Source organism: Bos grunniens, chromosome 23 (genome assembly GCF_055505025.1).
Source record: "Bos grunniens cultivar Pamir isolate PY7600 chromosome 23, Bosgru_T2T1.0, whole genome shotgun sequence".
NCBI lineage: Eukaryota > Metazoa > Chordata > Mammalia > Artiodactyla > Bovidae > Bos > Bos grunniens.
Genome location: NC_141187.1, coordinates 16,555,593 through 16,580,949, shown reverse-complemented (window position 1 = coordinate 16,580,949; position 25,357 = coordinate 16,555,593). Strand labels below are relative to the sequence as shown.

The following is a 25,357-nucleotide window of genomic DNA, read 5'->3' as shown; positions in this document are numbered from 1 at the left end:
GACAGGACTTCTCCCCACTTCCCTTCCCAGGCTGGGCTGAAATGGGTGGGGGAGGCTGTTCTGACAGTGGTCCACCTTGGGTCCTGCTCTCCCCACCCCACCAGAGCCCCTCCTTCTCCACCAGCCCTGGCTTCTCACCCCTACTTGGCTGCACTGTCCTGCCCCCCTCCTTCCTGGCTGCACTGTTCTCTCCCAAAGATGAGCAGAGCCACTTCCCTCCCACCTGCCCCCCTCTTCTCGACTCAGCTCCTGCGAATGCTTTGCCTATCAGGTGGGCTGTGGGGACTACAGGCAGGTAGGTCAAGGAGTGAGGAGCGGTCCCCTTCCTGCCCCGCCCTGCCTGCCGAGTGGGAATGGCAAACCTGCAGCCTCCTAAGTGGAGCTGTGTGGCAGGCGAGGCAAGGAGACACAGGCGTTCAGAACTGGGGTGCTTAGATGTCCCCATCACCCCCCACCCAGGCCGTCTTTCCCTTTTACCATCCCCTCCTTTCACATGCCCACCTGAAGCCCGAGCTCTGTTCTGCCTAAGACCAAACCCCACATCCCCCGACACTATCACCCTGACTTCACCCTCCCTGGATTTCTAACTTTGGGGGTCCTGATTTCTTATCTCCTGCTTCTGGTGGAACCCCCAGGGCTGAAGGGCAAGACGGGGCATCAAGGGAGGGGTAAGCATGCTACAAGGAAGGAGGCCTTAAAATCTTCTCACAGGGACGTTGCCTGGTGGTCCAGTGGCTGACTCCATGCTCTATGCAGGGGGTCTGAGTTCGATCCTTGGTCAGGGAACTAGATCCCACATGCCACAACTAAGACCCCGTGCAGCCAAATAAAAAATAAATATTAAAAAACAAAAACCTTCTCACAGCCCCACCCACTAATTTGGGACAGTTAAAGTAAATCAGATTGTCCTGTATTTCCCACTCTTATCCTTGTAGCTCAGTCAGTAAGGAATCCGCCTGCAGTGCAGGAGACCTGGGTTTGATCCCTGCATTGGGAAGATCCCCTGGAGAAGGAAACGGCAACCTATTCCAGTATCCTTGCCTGGAAAATCTCATGGACAGAAGAGCCTGGTGGGCTTCAGTCCGTGGGGTCTCAAAGAGTCAGGCATGACTGAGCAACTAACACTTACTTACTTACTTCCCACTTACTAGTGTGGTCTTGGGCAAATGATTTAGCCTCTTTCTGGCCATGTCTTTTCATTTCTTTTTTTAAATCTATCTTCTGGATTTGGTTGGGAGGACTAGCTATACCTGGCACATAGTAGGTGTTTTAGAAATGAAGCTTTATTCCAGGCATGTTGTTAAAGGTATGCTTGTGGAGAGCAGAAGCAGGAGAAAAGGCCAAGGTGGCCAGAGGCAGGCAGACTAAAGCAGGCTCAAAGAATTCCTGGTGCTGAGACCTTTTGAAAAGTCTGGAAGGGTTCAGGGATGGACCAAGATGGTAACTAAATGGTCTTCAGCATCTTTACCGAGTTCCTAAAGGCCTTGGCCTTTTAGGAATTATGGAGAATTCCTTTGTTGATCAAATGTAGAATTTTTTAACATGTTTTATGTGCAAGGCCAACACTAGACTAGTTGTGCTGAGGAGATGGTCATGTTTCTTGCCCTCATGTTTCTTTCATTTTAGTGGAGTGACACAGACCAAAAAGAAAAAAAAGAAAAAAATCAATGGATGCATAGATCAGATCAGATCAGATCAGATCAGTCGCTCAGTCGTGTCCAACTCTTCGCAACCCCATGAATCGCAGCACGCCAGGCCTCCCTGTCCATCACCAACTCCCGGAGTTCACTCAGACTCACGTCCATCGAATCAGTGATGCCATCCAGCCATCTCATCCTCTGTTGTCCCCTTCTCCTCTTGCCCTCAATCCCTCCCAGCATCAGGGTCTTTTCCAATGAGTCAACTCTTCGCAGGAGGTGGCCAAAGTACTGGAGTTTCAGCTTTAGCATCATTCCTTCCAAAGAAATCCCAGGGCTGATAAGACAACTGCAAAAGAATTGCAAGAAAATTAAACAGAGGCTAAAATGGCTGGTCATCCAAAAGCACAGTATGGAAAGCGAACCTGCAGGATGAGAAGGAGCTGAGGAAAGTACAATGGCAGAGGGACAGATGGTGCAGAGGAAGCCGGGGTGGAGGCGGGAGGGAAGAGAGCAGCCAATAAGATGCAGGGGAGAGGCCACTGGAAGGCCCCGCTGTGTGTGTAGGTTGCTGTTGGCCATCCTAGGGTGTTGAGAGTTCCTTGTTGTATGCAGTTGGAGGTCACAGGAAAGAGGAGAGAGACGCCATTGGATGAATGCTCCAAGGTCATCTTTGCTGCTCTGAGAAGGGATGGGTGAGGATAAGGGTGGGAGCAGGAGGCTGGTGAGGCTGAGCTGAGCTCAGGCTGGAAGGGAGAGGGACTGACCTTGGTGGTGGCAGTGGAAGAGTGACTGAGCATGAATTTGACCCTGAAGGACTGGCTGATGGGTTGGAGAGAAGGATGACCGATGGAACTCCCCTGATGCCCCAGTAGCTAAGACTCCATGGTCTTGATGCAGGGTGCCCCGGGTTGGATCCCTGGTCAGGGAATTAGATCCGGCATGCCTCAACTAAAGATCCTGCATGTCGTAAGGAAGACGGAAGATCCCGTGTGCTGCAACTAAGACCCAGCACAGCCAAATAACATAATGTTTATATATATAATACATATATTTTTTTGAAGGAGGATGGCTGAGCTTTGGGCAGACTGGCGGATGTGAACACCATTTCCTGAAAACTTGAGGCAGGCACACCAGAACTCTTGCGGTTCTATTACATCTTAGATGACTTTGCACTTGGGAGGTGAACAGTGGGGGAAATGGATCAAGAGGGAAAGTTCTCTTAACCTTTTTCTCTTAATCTATGTTTTCTCATCCGTAAATCCAGGGTAAGAATAAAGTTCACTTCCCAGGACTGTATGACGAGAAATAATTTGTATCTGTGAACACGCCTGGTGCGCTGCCTGCCACACTTCAGCACGTGGGCATGGCGGGTGGGGGCAGCTCCTCCCTCTCTGAGGCTGAGCACCCCCACAGCGAGGATGCTCCAGTGGTGACCACTTCGAGGGGACACCCCACCCACAGGCTGGCCGTGAACAGAGACCCAAGACACCTACAGAGCAGAAGCAGATAGCAGGCTATGTGAGAGCAATCGGGAACGGCTTCTAGATGGGGCGACTGGGAGTGAGTTTTGTCCTAGTATTTGAAGCTTTTACTCCAAACATTTCAAACATATACAAAAGTAGACGGAATAGTATGAGAGCCGCCCTGTATCCCATCACCTGCTTCAACAAGAAGCAATTCATGGTCAATTTTGTCCCATCTCTCCCTATATGGTTTTAAGGCAAATCATAGGCATATTACTTCAGCCATAAATATTTATGTATCAAAAAAAAGATACAGACTTAAAAAATAACTTTAATACCAATATCAAGTAAAACATTAAAATGACATCTTTTATACCTAGCACCCACCTCTAGGTTATGGAACCCACCCCACTCCATCCTACCCTCTCTGGGGTGGGTGAAGGGATAGGGGCCTGGGAGGAAAGAGGCGCCCCTTCTTAGTCCTTCAAGGTCCAAAAAGAAGAGAGCTCAAAAGTGCCAACCACACCTCCAAATCCCATTATGACACCATATCTGTGGGGCATACACCCCACAGATATGGTGTCTTTACCAAGCCTGGCCTGGGCAGAGTCTCTGGAAGCCCACCATACCCCCATTTCTCCCTGTGCCCCTCAGATGGCCCTCAGCTCATTGGGGAGGCTCTTTCCTTCCCTGAGGGATGAGGCAGTCACCCCACATCTCAATTCTTGTGATGAGCTCTGGGAAGGAGGGTGATAGGACCTGGAGGCAAGGGCAGGAAGAGGCATCCTTCAAACACCCCTGGGCCCTGAACCCGTATCCAGGCCTCCAGAGCTGGGAGGAAGAAGGACCCCCACCCGAACATAACACACTGCACATAACCCACCAGAGCAGGGAGCAAGACTGAAGGCAGGAAATCCAGGGGCTGGGATGAGCTCCCAGTGGGAGGGGAGCCCTCCGGGGACCCCACTAGGCCCTGGGGATTCAAGGCACTGGTTTTCTCTCTTTCTCTTTTTAAAAAACATTTATTTATTTGGCTGCATCAGATCTTAGTTGTGGCATGCAGGATCTTTAGTTGCAGCATGTGGGATCTAGTTCCCTGACCAGGGACTGAGCCCAGGGCCCCCTGCATTGGGAGTTCAGAGTCTCAGCCACTGGACCACCAGGGAGGTCCCTGGCTTTCTCTTATCCTTCCTCCTGCTAGAGTCTTCTGCTGCTAACCTCTTCCCCTGACTAGAATCCACTGGACACTGTTTCCCATTTACTCTTTCAGGGATGCTCCGTCTTCTCAAGGACCCCCTCCCCTACACCATGGACTTCTCAAGGACCGCCACCATAATGTATCTCTTCTCGCCCTTAAAAGCTGTCCTCCCACCTGAGGGTCCTTTTCCTTTCTCCCATGGACATCGGCTGCCTGGATGGTGTTTCAATTCAGAGATCGAAGAGAAACCTACATACTAACTCAGAATTCAATTTAATTGGAGATCCAACCAGTCCATTCTGAAGGAGATCAGCCCTGGGATTTCTTTGGAAGGAATGATGCTAAAGCTGAAACTCCAGTACTTTGGCCACCTCATGCGAAGAGTTGACTCATTGGAAAAGACCCTGATGCTGGGAGGGATTGGGGGCAGGAGGAGAAGGGGACGACAGAGGATGAGATGGCTGGATGGCATCACTGACTCGATGGATGTGAGTCTGAGTGAACTCCAGGAGTTGGTGATGGACAGGGAGGCCTGGTGTGCTGCGATTCATGGGGTCGCGAAGAGTCGGACACGACTGAGCGACTGATCTGATCTGATCTGAGGACCTACATTTGTACAGTAATGTAGGTGGAATCCTGGGGTTAGATTGATTTCTGAGCAAACAAGCCAAGGAGGACTCAGGACTTTCTCTGGCACCACCCTTGGGCTGGGGGCCTCTAGCCCCTGCTGACACATTTTAAGTGACGGGAGGCTCAGTGCCTCACAAGGCTGCCCATTCTGCGGCAGAATACTCCTGCATCACCAGAAATACTTTCCTTCTTGGGAACCACAACCAAGACTCTTGTTTTTGGGGTTTGTGTGTGTGTGTTTGGATGTGCATGTAGGTGCATGCATGCTAAGTCGCTTCAGTTTTGTCCTACTTTTTGTGACCCAGTGGACTCTAGGCTTCTCTGTCCATGGGGCTCTCCAGGCAAGAATACTGGAGTGGGTTGCCGTGTCCTCTTCTAGGGGTTGCATGTAGGAGGCACTTCTAAAACACTAACCAGTTTTCTTGGAAAAAAGTTCCGTTGTCGTTATGCAAAGAGCTTCATAACCTGATTGCCTTTACTTGCCTGAATTGCTGGTCTAAGTGCAACATCACATAGAGTTTGAAGTGAAGTGAAGTGAAAGTCACTCAGTTGTGTCTGGCTCTGCGACCCCATGAGCTATACAGTCCATGGAATTCTCCAGGCCAGAATAGTGGAGTGGGTAGCCTTTCCCTTCTCCAGGGAATCTTCCCAACCCAGGGACTGAACCCAGGTCTTCTGCATTGTGGCAGATTCTTTACCAACTGAGCCACAAGGGAAGCCCAAATGGAGTTTATCTATCCAATCCCAAAGAAAGGCAATGCCAAAGAATGCTCAAACTACTGCACAACTGCACTCGTCTCACAAGCTAGTAAAGAAATGCTCAAAATTCTCCAAGCCAGGCTTCAGCAATACGTGAACCATGAACTTCCAGATGTTCAAGCTGGTTTTAGAAAAGGCAGAGGAACCAGAGATCAAATTGCCAGCATCTGCTGGGTCATCGAAAAAGCAAGAGAGTTCCAGAAAAACATCTATTTCTGCTTTATTGACTATGCCAAAGCCTTTGACTGTGTGGAACACAATAAACTGTGGAAAATTCTGAAAGAGATGGGAATACCAGACCACCTGATCTGCCTCTTGAGAAACCTATATGCAGGTCAGGAAGCAGCAGTTAGAACTGGACATGGAACAACAGCCTGGTTCCAAATAGGAAAAGGAGTACGTCAAGGCTGTATATTGTCACCCTGCTTATTTAACTTATATGCAGAGTACATCATGAGAAATGCTGGGCTGGAAGAAGCACAAGCTGGAATCAAGATTGCCGGGAGAAATATCAATAACCTCAGATATGCAGATGACACCACCCTTATGGCAGAAAGTGAAGAGGAACTAAAAAGCCTCTTGATGAGAGTGAAAGAGGAGAGTGAAAAAGTTGGCTTAAAGCTCAACATTCAGAAAACGAAGATCATGGCATCTGGTCCCATCACTTCATGGGAAATAGATGGGGAAACAGTGGAAACAGTGTCAGACTTTATTTTTTTGGGCTCCAAAATCACTGCAGATGGTGACTGCAGCCATGAAATTAAAAGACGCTTACTCTTTGGAAGAAAAGTTATGACCAACCTAGATAGCATATTCAAAAACAGAGATATTACTTTGCCAACAAAGGTCTGTCTAGTCAAGGCTATGGTTTTTCCGGTGGTCATGTATGGATGTGAGAGTTGGACTGTGAAGAAAGCTGAGTGCCGAAGAATTGATGCTTTTGAACTGTGGTGTTGGAGAAGACTCTTGAGAATCCCTTGGACTGCAAGGAGATCCAATCAGTCCATTCTGAAGGAGATCAGCCCTGGGATTTCTTTGGAAGGAATGATGCTAAAGCTGAAACTCCAGTACTTTGGCCACCTCATGCGAAGAGTTGACTCATTGGAAAAGACCCTGATGCTGGGAGGGATTGGGGGCAGGAGGAGAAGGGGACGACAGAGGATGAGATGGCTGGATGGCATTACCGACTTGATGGATGTGAGTCTGAGTGAACTCTGGGAGTTGGTGATGGACAGGGAGGCCTGGCGTGCTGAGATTCATGGGGTCTCAAAGAGTCGGACATGACTGAGCGACTGAACTGAACTGATGCAGATATTCCTTGGCCTCTGGGACTGAGGAGCCTAGAGTTTGAAGAGGGGAGGCAATGGGAAAGATGGAGAATAGGAGGGAAGAGGAATACTCGGGGTAAAGAGGTAGCCTGCACAAAGGCTTGTAGGGGGAAATGGAGGGAGGCAGGAGGAGGCTGGGCTGGTATGAAAGCCTTGGGGTTGGTGAAGGAAACCCAGATTCACAAACATCCCCAGAAAAAGGGCTTTCCTTACAGACAACCTTGGGTAAGTGACTTAACCTATCAGAGCCTCAGTATCTTCATCTGGAAAGTGGCCACAATGTTAACATCCTTCTCCTAGACTTGTTGTGGGAATTAAATGAGACAAATTGTGCAGTAGCGCCTGGCACATACTAAGTGTCAATACCAAAGAGCAATAACATACTATATATAATACAATATTATATTACAAATAATATACTATTATTTACTCTTTTCTGAGCCCCAATTCTCCTTCCAGCTGCAGAATCTGGGCTCCCTTTCAGTATCTGTTTAAGAAATTCGTTCTTCCCATGTGTGTGGTTCTCCTTGCAGCAGACAGCAGCCATCCCTGGGTAGGGCAGGGCAGAGGCTCCCCTGTCCATTACTCAGGGTTTCCAAGACCCTGGCAGGGACTCCCTTGCTCTCCTCCTCATCTCTGGGCAGGTCCCAGCTGCTGAGGGACAGGAAGTGTGTGTGTTTGAAGAGGGGGGAGTCCTCCCTTAGTTGTTGTACTCAGAGTCAGCATCCCAGAGCCAGGCCCTGGGGCTCTGGGTGCTGGCTGCCCTAGACAGCCTACTACTACTACTATTATTACTAGAACCTAAAGGGACTTCCCTGGTGGCTCAGAAGGTAAAGGGTCTGTCTACAATGCGAGAGACCTGGGTTCGATCCCTGGGTTGGGAAGATTCCCTGGAGAAGGAAATGGCAACCCACTCTAGCACTCTTGCCTCGAAAATCTCTTGGATGGAGGAGCTTGGTGCAGGCTACTGTCCACGGGGTCCCAAAGAGTTGGGCACGACTGAGCGACTTCACTTTCTTTCTTTCTTTCTAAAGGGGTCCTGATGGCCGGGAAGTCGGGCAAACTATGTTCTGGCCTGGGCTCTTGCACAGACTTGCTGTGTGACTGTTGGGCAAGTCTCTTCCCCTCTCTGAGCCTCAGTTTGCTTTGTGATTCAACAAAGGAGAAAGGAATTATGATTCCGTGATCTGATGTAAGTTATTCAGATGAGACCTGGGAAGTTAAGGAAACCAGGGAGTTTAACCAATAGAGTCCAGTCACTGGGACTCAAAGAGAAGCGATCGGGGAGGATTATCTTAATAGCTCTCCCCAATTACCCAGGTCACCGCAGGAATGGAGACCGAGTTTGACTAACTCCCTGACTCGGGAACACAACCGTCTGCTTTTCTTCCCTGGTTCCAACCCAGCCTCTTCCAGGGGCTTTAACCCTGTTTACAGAAATGGGAATTTGCATGATGAAAATAACTCTAGCCGGACTGCGATTTTACTGAGCTTGGCACAGGGCTCGGAAAAAGCGGCTGCATAGCCAATTACTGGAATTTTTAAACACAAATAATATTTTATGGGATCAGTGGGCTGGCGCGGGGCCGCCGCACCCGGCGCGGCTCCTCCGCCCACAAACAAGCTCCGATTGTACGGCGGGCGAGCGCGCCAGCCCGGGGCTGGGAGGTGGGGTGGGGGTCCGCGGGCGGGCCGGGGTCCCGGCGCGGGCAGGTGCAGCGCCGGGCTCGACGGCGCGGGCTCCGGCGGGCAGGGAGCGTTGGCGAGGCCCCGAAGGGGGTGGGGAGCGTCGGGCGCCCAGCTCACCTGCAGCGCCGCGCCTGGAAGCGTTTAGCGCGAGAGGGCGCGCCCAGCTCGAGGCTCCCCCGCCCGGCGGCCGCCCGCTGGGCCTGGCCCGCGCCCCGCGCCCTTGGCATAGTCGTGGCCGCCGCGCCGCCTCCGGAAGGCCGGTTTCCCGGAACGGCCAGAGGGCGGCAGGGAATCCGCGCAGAGGCCCTGGAGCCACCCCTCGCCTTCCCGATCCCGCCCGAGGCGAGCTGGCGCTCTGGGGAAGCCGACGCCCGAGCCCTGGGCTGCGCGCGAGGCCAGCCCCGGTCTAGGGCACAGTCCCAGGGACAGAGACTTCCCCCAGGTCCTTACAGGGGTCCCCATTCCTGCGTGCCCTGAGCCCGGGGGCTGGCCCTCCCGGCAGCCGCGCACTTCCTGCCGGGGGCTCGTCGCCCCGCCGTCCGCCCGCCTTCCCCGGCCGAGCGCCCGGCCCCGGCACGCACAGGGTTAAGCAGGAGCAGGTGTGTCGCCAGATGCCGCTCACCACCCCTCTCCCCCGCAGCCCCGTCGGCCTCCTCCTCCGCCCACCCGCTCAGAACCAAACAGTCCCAAATAAAAGTGCTATTGTTGCCTTTCCCCACCCCCGTCGCTGCCCCGCCACCTGGAGCGGAGCCCGGTCCCCTCTTCACCTGCCCCGGGGCCGGCTGGGGGGAGGGGAAGTGGGGCCTCCGAGCGGTGACTTCCGCTCCCCCTGGGCCTCCAGCTTCCCCGCCCCCAGCGCTCCCAGCACCGACCCCTGGGTTAAGGCCGGGGCGGGGGACGTGGTTTTGCGGGGGAGGTAAGGGGGGGTTCCTTTCTGACCCGAGAGCTGGGTTCTGACCTCCCCGCGCCCCTCTCTCCAGCCCCCCATCCTCACTGGCTAGACCGCGGCGGGGTGTGCGAGGCTGAACAGTAGGCCCTGTCGAGGCGCCCAGGACGGTGCCAGCCTCGCTCGGCAACTGGCAGCTGGTATTTTTAAAACATTATTTGTCCCTCAGCAAGTCAAGGAAGGCGGGGTAAGAGTAAGGACTCCCTTTTACAGACCGAGGAGCGGAGGCGCGCGGAGGTGAAGTGTCTAGCCCAGACAGGAGGCTGGTCAGAACTCAGAGGTCTGTGGGCTCCCCTGGCACCGCTGGGCCTCGGGCGCTCATTGGATGGACAAGGAATGGGGGACCCCAGAGACTGGCAGCCTGGCACCGCCTCGGATTCAGTGTAGGCCGTTAGACTAGTTACTCCTCCCCAGGTTTCCTCTGGTCTTAAACCGATGGGGGTGGGGGTGGGGGTGGGGGTGGACCAGCGTGATTCCTTATTTCCCTTAACTCCTAGAAGCTGGCTGACCCCCGGAGGTCTGAGGGCCCCGGGGTGGGACCCCGGAGGTCTGAGGACCCCACGTAGGAGCGAGGCAGCCGCGGCCTGTCGGAGGGAAGAAAATGTTTCCCCTTTCGCTCCCCATCTCCTCCAGCCTCCCCCGCCCTGCCTCCATCCCTCCTGCTGGCCCCAGGGAGGCTGAACCACGAGGTTAAATAAATATCTGACGGTGACTCAAGGAAACGAGTCAAGACCGTTGCCGGGAGAAGAAACCCAGACCTCAGTGAAGATCCGCCCCCGAGTCCGAGCGGCCCCCGCTCCGCCCCTGATGTGTGTGTGTGCGGAGCCCTGGCCCCCTCTGGTCTCGCCTAAGAGCCCCAGGATAGCCACCCCCTCTCCCGGACCTGCTCTTGCTTGATAGTTGGCACTACTGAGGGGTGGGGGCGTGCGCGCAGGGTTACCGTATTTCCTTTCCCTGCGCCCTAGGTTTTGAGCGCAGGTATTTAACTTCTCCAACCCACGGGAAGAGTCCTTTCTGTACTGTGGCAAGTCGGGAGGCTTGAGATTTTGTTTTTGTTCTCTTAGCTCTCCCGTAATCTCTCTCCTGACCTGCCGGCTTGTCAATCCTGTTTCCTATCTCCACCTGAACGTTTAGTGGGCATCTCAAACTCAACGTGTTCAACTTTGAAATTCTGATCTTTCCCCCAGACCTGCTCCTTTTTGTCTTTTCCATCTCCGAACAGGGCAACTTCATCCTTCCAGTTGCTCGGGAAGAAAATCTTAGAATTATTCTCAACCCCTCTCTTTTTCTGTCATGCATCAGAATGCTTTAGCGAATCTTGTTTACATTACCTTCAAAATATGTCCAGAATCTGCTTGCTACCCTTCACCACTTTCCCCACCCCGGCCCCGGTCCAACCCACCAGCTTCTCCTGCCGGGGAATATCGCAGCCCCTCTTGTCCCCCTGCATCCCTTGTCCCCTCAGTCTGTTCTCAGCAGAGCAGCCAGGGTTATCTTTTTAAAATCAAAGTCAGAGCCTGTCCCTCTTCTGCTCAAAAATCGAGTGGGTGCACATCTCACTCAGAGAAAAGGGTCCTTCAAAGACCCTAGAGGATCTGATCAGTGCTCTGCCCTTCCTTCCCACTCCTCTCCCCCTCACTCTATCTATTCCAGTCACTGTTGTACAGGCAGGACAGCATGTTTCTGCCTCAGGACCTTTGCACTTACTATTGCCTTTGCCTGGAACAATCTTTTCCCAGATCCCTACAGTGCTTTCTCACTCATTTTGCTAAGGTTCTTTTCTACCCTCCACCAACCAATACCCCCAGGCTCTCCATCTCCCTTCCCTTGCTTTGCATATCTCAGTGGCTTTTATCACCATCTAATATAGGCTACATGCTTTACCTGCTAATTTGTTTGTCTGTCTCTTCCATTGTAGATGCTATGAAGTCAGAGACTTTTTTTTAAGTCTTGGCTCAGGACTTCCCTGGTGGTCCAGTGTTTAAGAATCTGCCTTCCAATGCAAGGTATGTGGGTTCAATTCCTGGTTGGTGGGTTCGATTCCTGGTCATGGAGCTAAGATCCTACATGCTATGGCCCATGTACCACAAGATCCCATATGCCGAACTAGGATTCCATGCAGCTGAATACACACATACATGAACATATAAATATTTTTAAAGTCCACTTAGTTAAAAAAAAAATGTCTCAGACGGAGACCAGAGTTTCACACATAGTGAGCACTTGGTGAATATTTGTTGAATGAATGAGTAAATGAAGGAACGACCCAGTCACCTTCCCTTTCTGGACCTTACTTTTCTCACCTGTACAAGTGAGTTGGATCCAATGAAAGTCCCCTCAGCTTTGAGAGTCCCCTGGGGGATTCCAGCCAAGCCATGGGGAATGCCTTCTGTATAAAATAGCCCCAAGGGGAGGGGTTTAGAGGGGTTGAAGGTGGGCTGAGGAGGGTTCTGAAGTATCTTCAGAAATCTGGAATTGTCAGCTTTCCTGATACTTGAGGGGTCGGGAGAGAAAAGCGGGGAGGAGTGCGCTCACCAGTCATTCATTTGTTCAGGCCAAATGCACTTCAGATGCCTTTACCAGAGGGTCCCCAGGGCAGAGGCACTACTGTAGAGGGAGAAGGGGGCAGTACCCAAAATGAGTCTTCGATGGCTGAGCTGAGCTTTTATAGACACTGGGAGTCAGAGATGAATTAGACTCAGTCCCCTTTCTGGGGGAGCTCAGACTAGTATCTAATAACTTTTAAACAATGATTGGTGTGTTGTAATCAGGAAGCTTATTTGGGGGGCCGACAGGAGAATGATTGCAACTCTATCCATGGTGGGAGCAGATGTCAAAGGAGGCTTCCTGGAGGAGGTGACACACCCGAGCAAGACTTGAAAGATAAACAGAGGTGAGTAGGGCTTTTGGTGACGGCATGACCGTAGTGCCAGCACTTCTGGATCATGGAAGTGATGTGGTAAGAGATGAACGCTGTGATTTGGGAAGGTAAGAGCAAGGGGTAGAAAGCGGAACCAAGGTGTTACCAGAGGACGCTTATGCACGGAGGTTGCAGCCTCACCCAGAGCACCTACTCATTCATTCAGGAAGCATCCCTGAAGGTCTCCCATGTGTCCAGCCTGGGGCAAGACCCCGGAGGAGACCTGGGCAGCGGACAGGACACTTGGGCCATCAACAGATCTGGTCCAGGTTGGCTGTGTGACCCTGGGTGAGCCTGGAGCCTGTCTGAGCTTTAGTTCTCCCAACTGTAGAGGCAACAGATAATTTCACCCACACTGTATGACTCATGGAGTACATTGAGGATCAAATGAGATATGCACTTACAAGTGTATGACAGAGAGACAAGAATTAACACAAAGCAAGGTCTCAGTCCTTCAGGAGCTTGGAATATGGTCTTTGTAGCTTACAGCCCCCTCCCTTGTTCTCCCAACTTTCTTTTTCCATCTGGGTCTTGCAGCCCCTTGGGACTGGCTGACTCCCACCATAGCCTTGCACTTACTGGCCTAGGCTTCCTTCCTGACCCCAGACATCCTAAGAAGGCTCCCCCTTGTGGCATTTCCTGGAATAACAAAACAGGTCTCTGATAAGATATAGGGCCAGACTGACCACAAAGAGGGAGCCGGAAGGACCTGAAGACCTGGGAAAGGATCAGGGCAAACCTGCAAAGGAAGTACATCCTGAAACAGAATGTTAGTCTAGAAGGGACCTGGGACCTCCTCCCAGACCCCATTTTACAGATGAGGAAACTGAGGTTCAGGGAAAAGGAAGTTAGGGGCAGGACCATGACTTAGGTGTCCATACACTCCTATGCTGGGTTCATTCTGTCACACCAGGTACCATATGCAATCCAACTCAATGAACAGTGTATATTGCAAATTCCCTCTATATCTGGCAGCATCCCTCCTAGGGACCTCAGACTAAGCAGTAGTCTCTCCCAGAGCAAAGATTAACAAATGCCAAAGGCTCTGTAGCCAGAGAGGCTGGTATAACTTGAGTTAGTGTATCCTGGATCCAGAAATCAGAGATATACCACTCACCTGGATTTTTTTCTTTTTACTGGGGTATGGTTACAGGGATGAGGCTGGGGGCACAACTAAATCCACATCTAAACGACCAGCTCAGCCAGAGCGGTGTGTGCATGGTGGTGTGTGTGCTGCAGTTGCACGTATGGACTGCTTTCTCCAAAAATTTTCTAACCTACATCTTTTAATTTAGCTCTTGCTATTATTAGCCCACTTTAGAGATAACAGTGAGTCACCAAAGGACCAAGGGATTTGCCAAGGTCAAGAAGAACATTGAGGAAAGACCATCATGGTGCATACAGAAGGCACGGACAGACAGAACACTTGCCCGTGAGACTATCTCTTTTTTATTGAGCTGCTTTTGGGAGGAAGTCCTTGCAACGCGCAGCCCTTTCCTACCACAGAGGAGATTTCTGCTGGCTTCCTTGGATCCTGGCAGCCTGGAGGGGCCTCTAGCTTTATGCTTAAAGTAAAGGGTGAGTTGGGTGATGGACACAAAGAATACAGCAGAGGAAGAGGGGTTGCCTGCCTGCATTGAGCTGGGGGGCTTTCAAATAGCTTCATTTGGCTCACTGGCTGGTTGAGGGGAGGCCTGGATTTCTGATCACTGCAGGGATTGGAAAGCAAAGCTGGGCTTGAGGGCCACTGTGAAAATGGACCAAGAGCCAGGAAAGACGTGGTTGCTGTGTCCCATTGCTTCATCAGCAGGATGCTAAGTGGATAGAGAAAAGCCTGGGATCGGGCGTGGAGCACACTGGGTCCCGGGTTCAAGTGCTGTATGACCCTGTACATTGCAGAGCAGTGGTCGGGAATGCGGGCTCTGGAGCCAGGCTGCCTGGGTTCACATCCCAGCTTCCCCACTCAGTAGATCTGTGGGACTTCCCTGGTGGTTCAGCGGTAAAGAATCTGCCCACCGACGCAGGGGACTCGGATTCTATCCCTGGTATGGGAGGATTCCACAGGCCGCAGAGCAACCACGCCTTGGAGCCTGAATGCCTTAACAAGAGAAGCTGCAGCAATGAGAAGCCTTCACACTGCAACTAGAGAGTAGCTGCAACTCGCCACAACTAGGGAAAAGCCGGTGTGCAGCAATGAAGACTCAGCACAAACATAAATGAATAAGATAAAATAAATAGATCTGTGGCCTCAGATTCACCTCTCTAAGCCTGTTTTCTTATCAGTAAAATGGGGAAACGGTAGTTCCCACCCAGAGATTTTTGGAAGCCTTATACGAATGAATCATGTGATGTACTTAGGAAAATGCCCAGCGATATAGTAAGTGCTCAATAAATGCAATCTATTATTAGAAAAGACCCATCTGAGTGACGAGATCATCACCTGTGCAGTGAAAGGGGCTCTGTCAGTAGACTGATTTCTGGTTTGGTGACCACACCTCTCTGGGGGACGTTTTTTTATTTTTTCCCCAGGAGGGGCAAAACTATAGAAAATAAAGCTTGGCACAACATTTTGTGGTATAGCTTACAGAAGATTTGAATGTTTCCCCGAGAGCATGAGTTTTACAGGGTGGAGTCCCAGGACCAGAGCATCCTAAGATTCCTGGACCGGTTAGTCTGTAGCTCTGGAGATATCTTCTCAGTCTGGAGGGTGTCAAGTCCAGGGACCACCCTGCTGAATGACTGGCGCTCCTGACCCTAAGCCTGGCAGCTTAAGCCTTGGTGCCCAGAGAGGGTGCTGAGGTGAGTCCTGGGGAGCTGAGTTCCCTGCATTGTCCTGCATCCCAGCCTGTCCCTGGGGGATAGGTTTTGGGGGAGGAGGAAAGAGAGGCCTTTGTGGAAGAAGGCAGGCAGAGAAAGCTCCTTGCCCATCATGTTTACTGAACTGCACTGAATTATGACTAAATGCCAAGATCTGGCTTCAGGCTATTGACTAAATCATTTAGGGGTTGACAGAGGAGGGAGGGAGGGGACATGGGGGAGCTTGGGGGAGAATGTTCTTGTAATTCTTCAGTCTGAGGTACATTAAGGAGCCATAAGCCATGTCGAGAGCTTGAATTACATTGGAGAGATTATCCTGTTACAGTTCATAATCCTGGATAATATACCGTCTCGGAGCACACCTGCCCATAATAAATCTCACCCCATCACGGCCTGACCCTGGGGACCCAGGGAGGCTGGGGCAGCTGGCAAGGGCTAGCGGTGTGGACACAGCCTCGGCAGGGGCACCTGTGAGGCCTTCTGACTCATCTTCGTGCCCCCACACCTGCCTCAGCTCAGAGGGAGCAGATGGAGCCTGGAGCTTCAAACTTCTCCATCTCCATTCAAGGCGACTGGCATCCTAGTGCCCCTCCAGCCATAACCCCCATCCCACGACCCCACCTCCTGCTCTGGGGGGATAGATTCTTGGCGTCCCTGTCCCCAGGTTCTCCTCTCCCTGAAAGCTTTCCCCTTAATCTCTCCAAACCCAGCTGGCATTTCATGGTCCCTGGAGACTTTGTAGAAAACACACTGACATTCCCTTCCCTCCAGTTCACAGCACTGACAGCCCTGGTGAATGGATGTGTCACCTGCCGCCTGCGTGTTTCTAAGCCTCCACCTCCCCAGCTAGAGCACAAGTACCACGAAATCAGGAGTTGTGACTACAGCCACAGCACTTAGCCCAGAGATGCTTGTCCACAGTCATGCAACTAGTTAGTGGCAGAATCAGGGTTCAAACCCCACTTGCCTGGCTGCAGAGTCTGAGCTTTTGGCCGCCAGGGAACACTGTCTCTGACCTGAAAACGCTGTCCTGTGTCCCTGTGGACCTGCTGCTGTATCCTTCCTAGATTCTATTTGCCTTATATTGAGGATCCTCATGAGTGAGGATGACCCTCATGGTGGCTCTTAGGGTGTGACAGCACCCGAGCCTCCTAGCTTCACCCCTAGCCTTTTCAAGTGGCCCGCTCCTTTGCATGACCTCACTAACATCCCCAATTTCGTGGGGCCCCGTCCCAGGCCTAACGCTCTCTTTCCTGCAGGTCATTTCTTGGCCCCTAGCTCCCAGCAGGCCCAGAAGTGTCTGGGAACCTGGTACAGGTCCCCGCTCTCTCTGTGCATGACACCCTAAACCCCATCAGCCTCAGATTCTACTTTACCTCCCTTCCCCAGACCCACATTCCATGTGTACCTCTCCCTGAGGGAATGGAAAGGGTACCTTTTTAGATTTCCTGGGGTGAGCTAAGTTATGAGGGCTTCAGCAAAAGCCAGTCACTCCAGGTCTCCTAAAAAGAAGCCACAGAGACTTCTCTGGTGATCCAGTGGCTAAGACTCTGTGCTCCCAAAGCAGGGTGCCAGGGTTCGATCCCTGGTGGAGGAACGAGATCCCACATGCTGCAACTGAGAGATCCTGAATGCTGCAACTAAAGATCCCACGGGCTGCAGCAGGGATGGAAGCTCCCGCGTGCCGCGACTAAGCCCCAGCAGCGCGATCAATGAATAAGATGTGCTCCCCGAGCGTCAAGCACTGGGTTATGGTCCTTACCCACATCATCTCATTTACCTCAGGCCGGCCCTATGAAACAGGTGATTTCTACAGACGAGAAAATGGAGGCTTAGAGCAGTGAAACACAGTGTCACAGGGCAACACCTAGTAAAGGGCAGAGCTGGGATTCAAACCCACGCCTGCTGGTCCCAGAGTTCCTGCGCCTCATCCCTGATACCACCCTGCCTCCTGATGGCGAGTGCCAGACTCCCCGGCTTGTCTCCCCGGCTTGCCTTCCCAGCCCCTGCTCTGCGCAAGCCACCCTTCTCCATCCCTTCTCGCCCCTGCAGGCATCTCTAGCATCTCAGGCTCTACCTTTTCTCTTGCCAACTTCCAGAACTCCTCTGGATTCCAAGTCACTCAGGTGCATCAAGGATTCCTCTCCTCTCTTGAGTAGCCTTCCACCTTTCATCCAGAGATGGAACATGACAGTTTGACCATCCACTCATCCATTTATTCCTATCATTCTCATGGAATCCTGGAATGTTAGGGCTAGAAGGGGCTTTGATGATTATCTGGTCCACTGGCTTTTAAAGCAGAATGCAGGGGACTTCTCTGGTGGTCCAGTGGTTAAGATCCACTTTCCAATGCAGAGGACAAGGGTTCGATCCCTGGTCAGAGGACCTTTAAGATCCCACATGTCTCAGGGCAGCTAAGCCCCTGCACCACAATTAGAGAAGCTGCAACCACTGAACCCATGCACTCTAGAGCCGGTGCTCAGTCCTGTCTGACTCTTTACGACCCTATGGACTATATGTAGCCCACCAGACTCCTCTGTCCCTGGGATTTTCCCAGCAAGAATACTGGAGGGGGTTGCCATTTCCTACTTCAGGGGATCTTCCCGACCCAGGGATAGAACCTGTATCTCTTACGTCTCCTGCATTGGCAGGTGGGTTCTTTACCACTAGCACCACCTGGGAAACATCAAAATAAAGACCCAGTAAGTGAAAAACAAAACAAGCCAAAAGAACCCAGGATGCATTTTTGAAAGTTCTAGAGAAATCAGACAAATGAGGGTTTGCGGGGTGTTGGGATGTTGGGAGTAGTATCCAGGGTCCTACCTTCTGGCTCCACCCTTCCTCCTGCTCCGTACTCTCAGAGTACAGTTAGCCCCGGACTGTGTCCAGACACCCAGCCCATGAGAACCTGTTGCTTTCAGCCATTAACTAAGGGATGGCCAGGCTTCTTGCTCTCTGTGGGCCCGCAGGACCTCTCCTCTCCTCATGAGCTCTGCAGGCAGACAACCAGACTTCTTACACAGCAGCTCAGAACTCCCTGAAGCACGCAAGTGGAAGATTCCAGGCCTTCTTAAGACGAAGGCCCAAAAGGAGAATGACTTCACTTCTGCCATACTCTCTTGGCTAAATTCAGGGGGAGAAGAAATAAGCTCCACGTCTTAGCGGAGGAATGACAAAGGATCTGCAGTCATCTTTAACCCACCACCATCTGTGTGACCTTGAGCGAGAAAATTACTTAACCTTCCTCATTTTCCATCTGTGTTCTCATCTGTGAAGAATAAATACATGGAATCCATGGAAATCCATGGAAAGTACTTAGAACAGTGTCAGGCACATAGTAAGTATTCACTACATGTTAGCTGGTGCTAGTTTCATTTCTAACCCATATGCCTAGCACTGTGTTAGGCAACTGGTAGGCGGGAGGGAGGGCTATAAGAGTAATGGCAAAAACAGTTTATACTCCTGATAATAAATAATCTAGTTCATGAGATAAAATTAACACACGCTGAGATCAAAGTACTAATTCAAGGCATTGTGTAATTAAAGAGCCCATGAGAGGCACAGATAACATATTTGAGGAAGCTGGAGGACAAAGAGACTGGACGTGGGGGCTGGGTGGCCAGTGAGGGCTTGCGGGGAGGGAGGGGTGTGCATGGAGCGGAGGGCAGTCCAGTGCTTCAGCACAGACTCAGCCAAGCTCGCTGCCTTCAGATCTTAGCTCTGCCACTTTCTTGATGTGCCTCTGTGATCTTGCAAGATGAGCAGCCTCTCTATATGTCAGTTTCCTTTCTGTTACGTGTGTGTATCTCCCAGGGCTCCACTGAGGAGTAGCTGACTTACTTCCTAGGAAGAGCAGCAGTGTCTGACATGGAAGAGCTGCTCAGCAAGCTGAGTTGACCTCATCAGCCCTCCTAGAAGGAGACTTTGGCTAGGTGGAGAGGAGGGACAGGGGTCTCCAGGTGGATGAACACAGGGACTGCTGGTGTAAAGTGGGACTGTGCCTGTGTCTCTGCTCAGGGATGGGGAGAGTGTACGGGAGTGAGGGTGGAGGCGTGGGCAGCAGGCGCCAAGGCAGAGAGGAGTGCGAAGGGTAGACGGTGGGAGTCTTCAAGCCCAGCTAGAGTAGTTTGGGCTTGATCCTCACAGCTTTCTAACAAGAGAGGGATGCCATCTGGGCTGTGTGTGAAAGAGCCCCCCGCAGTGGCGTGCAGGTGGATTAAAGACAAGAGAGATGGCTTAGGAGACCACGGCCACAATTCAGGCATGAAATGGGCAGGTCCCAGACTTAGGTGGTGGCGGAGGGAAAGGGAGGGACTGGCCACCTGGAGAGGGAAGTCACTGCAGCTCTAGGGGAGCCTCCTGCCCATCCACCCACCATGCCTGGCTTCTGGCTTCTACTCTGGCCTCCTCCCTTCCGGGTCAGGCTTTTTGAAAGCTGCATCCAGGAAGCGGGAAGCACAGGGTCAGCCCCACCCCCAGAGAAATGACTGGACCCCATCTGGTCCCCAGTGTGGACCTCCGCCAAGAGAAACAGTTCTGGGAGGGGGAACCCAGCCCTGCCTCTGTGTGTGTGTGTGTGTGTGTGTGTGTGTGTGTGTATGACACAGAGATTGTGTATGTGTTGAGAGAGAGAGAGTGTATTTGTTGTCTGTGTATTTGTCGTGTGTGCCTGTGTGTGTGAGAGAGACTGTGAGTGTGTGACAAAGAGGGAAGAGGACGGACCATATGTCTATTTTCTCTGGAAAACAGATGTCTCCTCAAGTGGGTGAGAGAGTCAGCAAAGGAAGAAGAGAAGTGGGGTTAGGGGATCAGCTCCACATTAGCAAATAAATTGTCCCACACACGGGGCCCTGTGTGTGTCAGTTTTTCTGATTTTTCAGATATTTTCCTTTCTCTCTCTCAAAATCTTTCCTTTTCCGGTGTTTTCTTTTTTTCCCTTTCTCTCTCCCCCAGGCTCACGCATCTGTGCCAGCCCCAGGCAGTGTTCCCTCCGTCTGGCAGCTCGGATGGCAAGGAGCGGGGGGGTGCCCCCTCCTTTGCTCAGGCTTCTCCTGGGGGTAGGGTGGGGTCAGAGCCTGGCCAGCAGTGGGCTAGGGTAACAGACCAAGTCACTCTATCTCGCCTCTGCCCAGCTTGCCTTGTGTCCATATTCTTCCCTCCATCTGTCCCCCAACAAACACGTGATGGGCACCAATGATGCATCGGGCACTGGTCCAGGCCCATGGTCCAGCGGATTCTGGAGTCCCCCTTGCCCCAGCATCCCTGCTTTGGGAGCGTGGGATGGGAAGGGAACATCTTTTGCTTACTCTCAGGCTTGATGCATCAGAACAGAAACCCCCATCAGCGCACCTCTCCGGTTTTGCCCTGGTGTTTCCCAGTGTGTTCTCTGCTCTCCTATCTCCCTCCTGGGGAGAAACATAGAGACATGGGAGCCAGAGAGGCCTGGGTTCACATCCCAGCCCTACCTCTTCCAAGCTGTGGCATCTGCAGCAAGAAGAGGCTTCACCTCACTGGCCTCTGTATTTCCTCATCCAGACTGTAACGTTTCCTGTGGGGTTGTAGGGAGAATGAAATTAGAAAAATGAGACTTAGACGCGGCTGGCATTGTTGGGTTCCTGCGTCGTCTTGGAGGTGACTCGGCGTGATTGAATTTGCGGCATCTTCGCATTCACTCACAGGTAAATTTAAAAAAAAAAAAAGAAAGAAAAATGAGCTGAAGTGTCTAACAAAGCCATTTTCTCTCTCTCTTTTTTTGGCCTTGTTTCTTTTCTCTTGCCCTTTCATTTATTTAAGATAAATTTCCTGAGCCTTCAGTATGCGGGAACTGAGCGAGGGGGTCCTAATGTCCCCTCTCTAGGAAACAAGATTCCCGCCAGAGCTGGCAGCCCATGCCCTTGGCCTCTGCTTCCTCCCACCTCATCTTCGCCAGTGAGGCACACGAGGGCTTCCGAGAGCATGATACCCGTGCTCTAGGGCAGGGATGGGAGGAGGAAGTGGGGTAGCGGTCCTGCTCCCATCACTTCTCTTTTCCTCCATCTTCCCTTCTCCCGCCTCGTGACACTCTTTCTCTCTCTCCCTCCCTCTCTCTTCTCCTCTCCCTCCATTCCTCTCTCCCCTTCTCTCTCCCCTTCGGCTCCCCCTGCGGCTTGCCAGCTGCCAGCAGATGACATCTCCTTTCATGTTTGGGGCTGAGCGCGGCTTTGAATGTTCGTTTGATTCCGTTAAGATAATAGCTGGTTCACTGTCAGATGCAGACTGATCAGTTAAAACCTTAATCACTGCCTGTCTCCTCACACGGCACTTATTTTTTAAGAGATTAATCCCCTCAGCCCAGCTTCGGCTCACATTCGCCTTGGAGGGAAAAAAAAAGGCAAGGTTTATGCTATCCTTGTTATTATTATTGTTATTATTGTCAGCCTTGTTATGTTGCGTGTTAACTCCCTCCTCTCTTCTTTCAGCTGCTCCTTTCTTTCCTTTCCCCGCTTTGGGGTCCCTATTAGCTCACTTGTGTTCTCTCTCTCTCTCACACACACAGGCACACTCGCTGTGCCTCTCCAGACAAAGTGTGAGCACGGTAGCCCGTGCATGCCCTCCTTGACATCACGCGCACATGTGGAAGTTGTGTACACCACGCAGGGATAGGACACGGTCCAGGCACATGCAGATCAGGGCAGCTGAAAGATGCAGCTATGTGCCATGGGCCATGGGCAGAGCCCGATCTTTGGAGTCAGACAGATATGCCCCATGCCTCCCTTAGGTATTCACTTGCTGTAAATGTGAACTTGGGGAGGAGCCTCAGTTTCCTCATCTGTACAATGGGCATGAGAACACTCCCTTCAGGGAGGCTGCGAGCACTGACTGCAAGGAAACACGTAGGGTACCCACAGCAGGGCCAGGCACAGGGCAGGAACACTGCTATTCTCCTTCATTGTTCCTGCCTCCCAGATTCTATGGAAAGACCCTCCCAGAGGTTGCCCAGTCCCTCCCAGAAGAGGACGCCTCCTCTCTAGGCCCTTTTGCAGATGCTCCTCACATGATCACCTGTCTCAGCTGACAGGTCTCACCCAGGATCTGGGAAGGAAACTTTCCTTGACGCTGACCCATAAAAGGAATATTTACAGTCGAACCTAGAATTTTATGGAGGAAAGTAATTCAGAGATGGTCTAAGTCACCCAACCCCTCTAAGCAGGTTGAGGCTTGAGGAAGCAGGAAGAGGTTGAGGCTCCAAGAGGGGGGTGGCTTGCCTTAGGCTAGGATTCAGCCCTGGCCTTGCACTACACCAAGATTTACTTGGCACGTACCATGGGTCCCCACCCTAGGCCACTGGAGAGAACAACCAGGCTGAACCACACATGGGGTGGCACACAGGCTGGCTTCGACCCCTTCCTACTCTGACAGGTACTGCAGACACAGGAAGGCTTTCTGGAGGAGGTGGCATGGGTAGGATTTTGGATGGCAGGACTTGGAGGCAGGGAGAGGAGAATGAACACCTGAGGGCTCCTGGGGTCCCCAGGAGCCTGGTTCCAGCTTGGCTTCTGCGCTTAGTGAAATGATCTGACAGATCAGGAGCTGTCTGCATGCTCCTCCTCCTTGGAGGTTACAAAACAAAGCTCTAGTGGTGTTTGCAGTTGAAGAGACTGGTGTCAGGAGCAAGGAAGAACTTTCTGCCCTAGAGGCATGGAAACAAGGGCCCAGAGAAAGGCTGGCGTGCCCATCACTGGCATCATGCAGTCCTTCCTTCACAGCCACATATGAGGAGTTGGCGCTCCAGAATGCCTGGGTTTGAATTGCTTGCTAGCTGGGTATCTTGGACAAATCCAGGACTCAGTTTCCTTTTCTAAAACGGGAATAATGACAGCACTTAGCCCTTAGCGCCTGACACATTGTCAGTGCAATATAAGTGTTCGTCATGACTATTCACTAAAGATGCTTGGGAGCGCTGAGGAGGCGGGGTGGAACTGGACATGGTCCTGCTGTCCTGATGAGCTTGGCCTAGTGGGGAGGCTGACAAGTCAACCCACAGTTGTGGTCCCACATGGAGGACACTTGGCCCAAACTCAGGGATGAGGGGCTGCCTTCTGGCAGAAGTATTGGGTTGGCCAAAAAGTGCGTTCAGGTCCATATGATGCTATGGAAAAACCATAATGAACTTCTTGGCCAACCCAATAGATGGTCCCACGGAGGTGGGACCCTGTTTTTCCCACTGCTCAATCTCCAGCCCTGAGAACTGGGGCCCGGCACAGAGCCAGTCTTTGCTGGATGAACAAGTGAAGAGCCAGCTGAGCTCTGTCCTGAAGGAGGAGCAGGACAACTGTCCTCCCCTCCCTGGGTCTCAGTCTTCTCACACATGAAGAAAGGGCTTGGACCGGAGTCCAGAGGCCTTGCTGGCTGTTCTGATAGAGGTGGGATGCGGAGAAGGAAAATGAGGGTGGAGGTGGAAGAGGGGGTTGGGAAACATAAGGAGGATGGGGTAGGGGTTTCACTCCAAGTGGTGGAGGCGGGGATGGGGGATGGGAAAGTAGAGGTGAAGGTGAGTTCTGCTCCTGCTAGAGAGGGGAGCTGAAAAGGATTAGGGGGCCTGGAACATCCTCCCCCCACCTTGCCAATACCAGCAGGAGGCAGCCCAGGGTTAATGGCATGACACCCCTGTGGCAGTCCGCCCGATGGGCTTCTGACGCCTTTTCTAATTTGGTGAGCACTGAAGATTAGGAGGCAGGGAGAAGAGAGTTTTCCTCTCGCAGGTTATTATCCTGCCAACTCCCCGGGCGCCCAAGGGAGGGAGTCAGCGTGTTCCAGGAGAAAAGGAAGCAGGGCCTGGCATTCTGGATCAAGTGCCCCTGGGGAGCGGTGAGGGAGCCAAGGCTTGTGCAAATAAAATTGATGCTATTAATGGATCTGGTGCTGGTTGAAATGGGAGCAGCAGCCGTCACAGCAGCGGCAGAGCCAGTGGGAGGAGGGAAGGGGCTTCTTGGAAGTAGAACTCACAGATGCTGAGCATCTTTGGCTTGAAGAGACCCAGGATTTGCCTTTTCTGGAAAAAAAAAAAAAGGGCATCCTGCCTGTGCGGGTCACATGATCCACCCCCCCACCCCCACCCCATCCACCCCTACTCAGTCTAGGCCAAGGGTCTAGAGGTCTGGGTTGAGGCCAATCTCAGTTCCTCAGGGAAAGACCAATGCCTCCAGGCTGCATGTCATGCGGACATGGATCTAGAGAATTCCATCTCACACCTGGCTCTGCTCTCAGCTCACACTGGGCGGGGGGGTGGGCGGGGTCGGGGGGGGGGGAAAGGGAGGCTGTGTGTGTGTGTGCGCATGCTCAGTTGTGTCTGACTCTTTGCAACCCCATGGACTGTAACCCGCCAGGCTCCTCTGTCCATGGGAATTCCCCACGCAAAAATATTGGAGCAGGTTGCCATGCCCTCCTCCAGAGGATCTTCCCAACCCAGAGGTCCAACTCATATCTCCTGTGTTGCCAGCATTGGCAGGTGGATTCTTCAGCACTGAGCCACCTGGGAAGCCCAAGCTAGAGGTGGGCCCAAGCCAGGCTATTCTGGACTCAGAAGGGGGCCCAGGATGGCTCTGTTGGCCAGAAAGAACATCCATGGAGGCCTGTGCCTGATGCCTGAAGTTCCCCATTAGCCCATTCCAGTTGGGCTAAGGCTGGGTGGTGTCCTGGAAAGGGCCAAGCATGGAGGCCAGGAATGCTGAGCTCCAGTTCTCCCCTGACCCACCGAGAAGACGGGTGCCCTCAGCCTGGGTACCACCTCTCCTTGGGCTTCAATTTCCCCAGATCTGAGCATTCTGTTCTTTTGGGTCCTGTAGAGGCGGTGGCCAGTGCTGAACTGTGCCTGCCTCCCAGGTCACACATGGTCTCCTCTGGGAGCTCTCCCTACTCAGTAAGCACTGAGACTGCGGGGCTTAGGGGGCCAGACGGAGGGGAAGGGGCAGGGGTGAGGAGGGGCTTC

At 52.4% G+C, this 25,357-nt stretch overlaps 2 long non-coding RNA genes across 14 annotated transcripts; one reads left to right on the top strand and one right to left on the bottom strand.

Moving 5' to 3' along the window:
• Positions 1-1,265: 1,265 nt before the first annotated feature.
• Positions 1,266-9,999, bottom strand: LOC147346776 (uncharacterized). The gene is made up of 2 exons (XR_015152734.1): positions 9,869-9,999; positions 1,266-1,986 (listed from the first exon to the last, which is right to left on the bottom strand). It is a non-coding gene; the product is annotated as an uncharacterized LOC147346776 (long non-coding RNA).
• Positions 9,490-14,826, top strand: LOC147346775 (uncharacterized). 13 transcript variants are annotated; one of them, XR_015152729.1, is made up of 5 exons: positions 9,490-9,623; positions 11,572-11,659; positions 12,449-12,546; positions 13,885-14,151; positions 14,541-14,826. It is a non-coding gene; the product is annotated as an uncharacterized LOC147346775 (long non-coding RNA). The 13 variants fall into 13 exon arrangements; XR_015152723.1 differs by having other exon boundaries at positions 14,289-14,826; XR_015152727.1 differs by having other exon boundaries at positions 12,425-12,546; positions 14,289-14,826.
• The last annotated feature ends 10,531 nt before the right edge of the window (positions 14,827-25,357 follow it).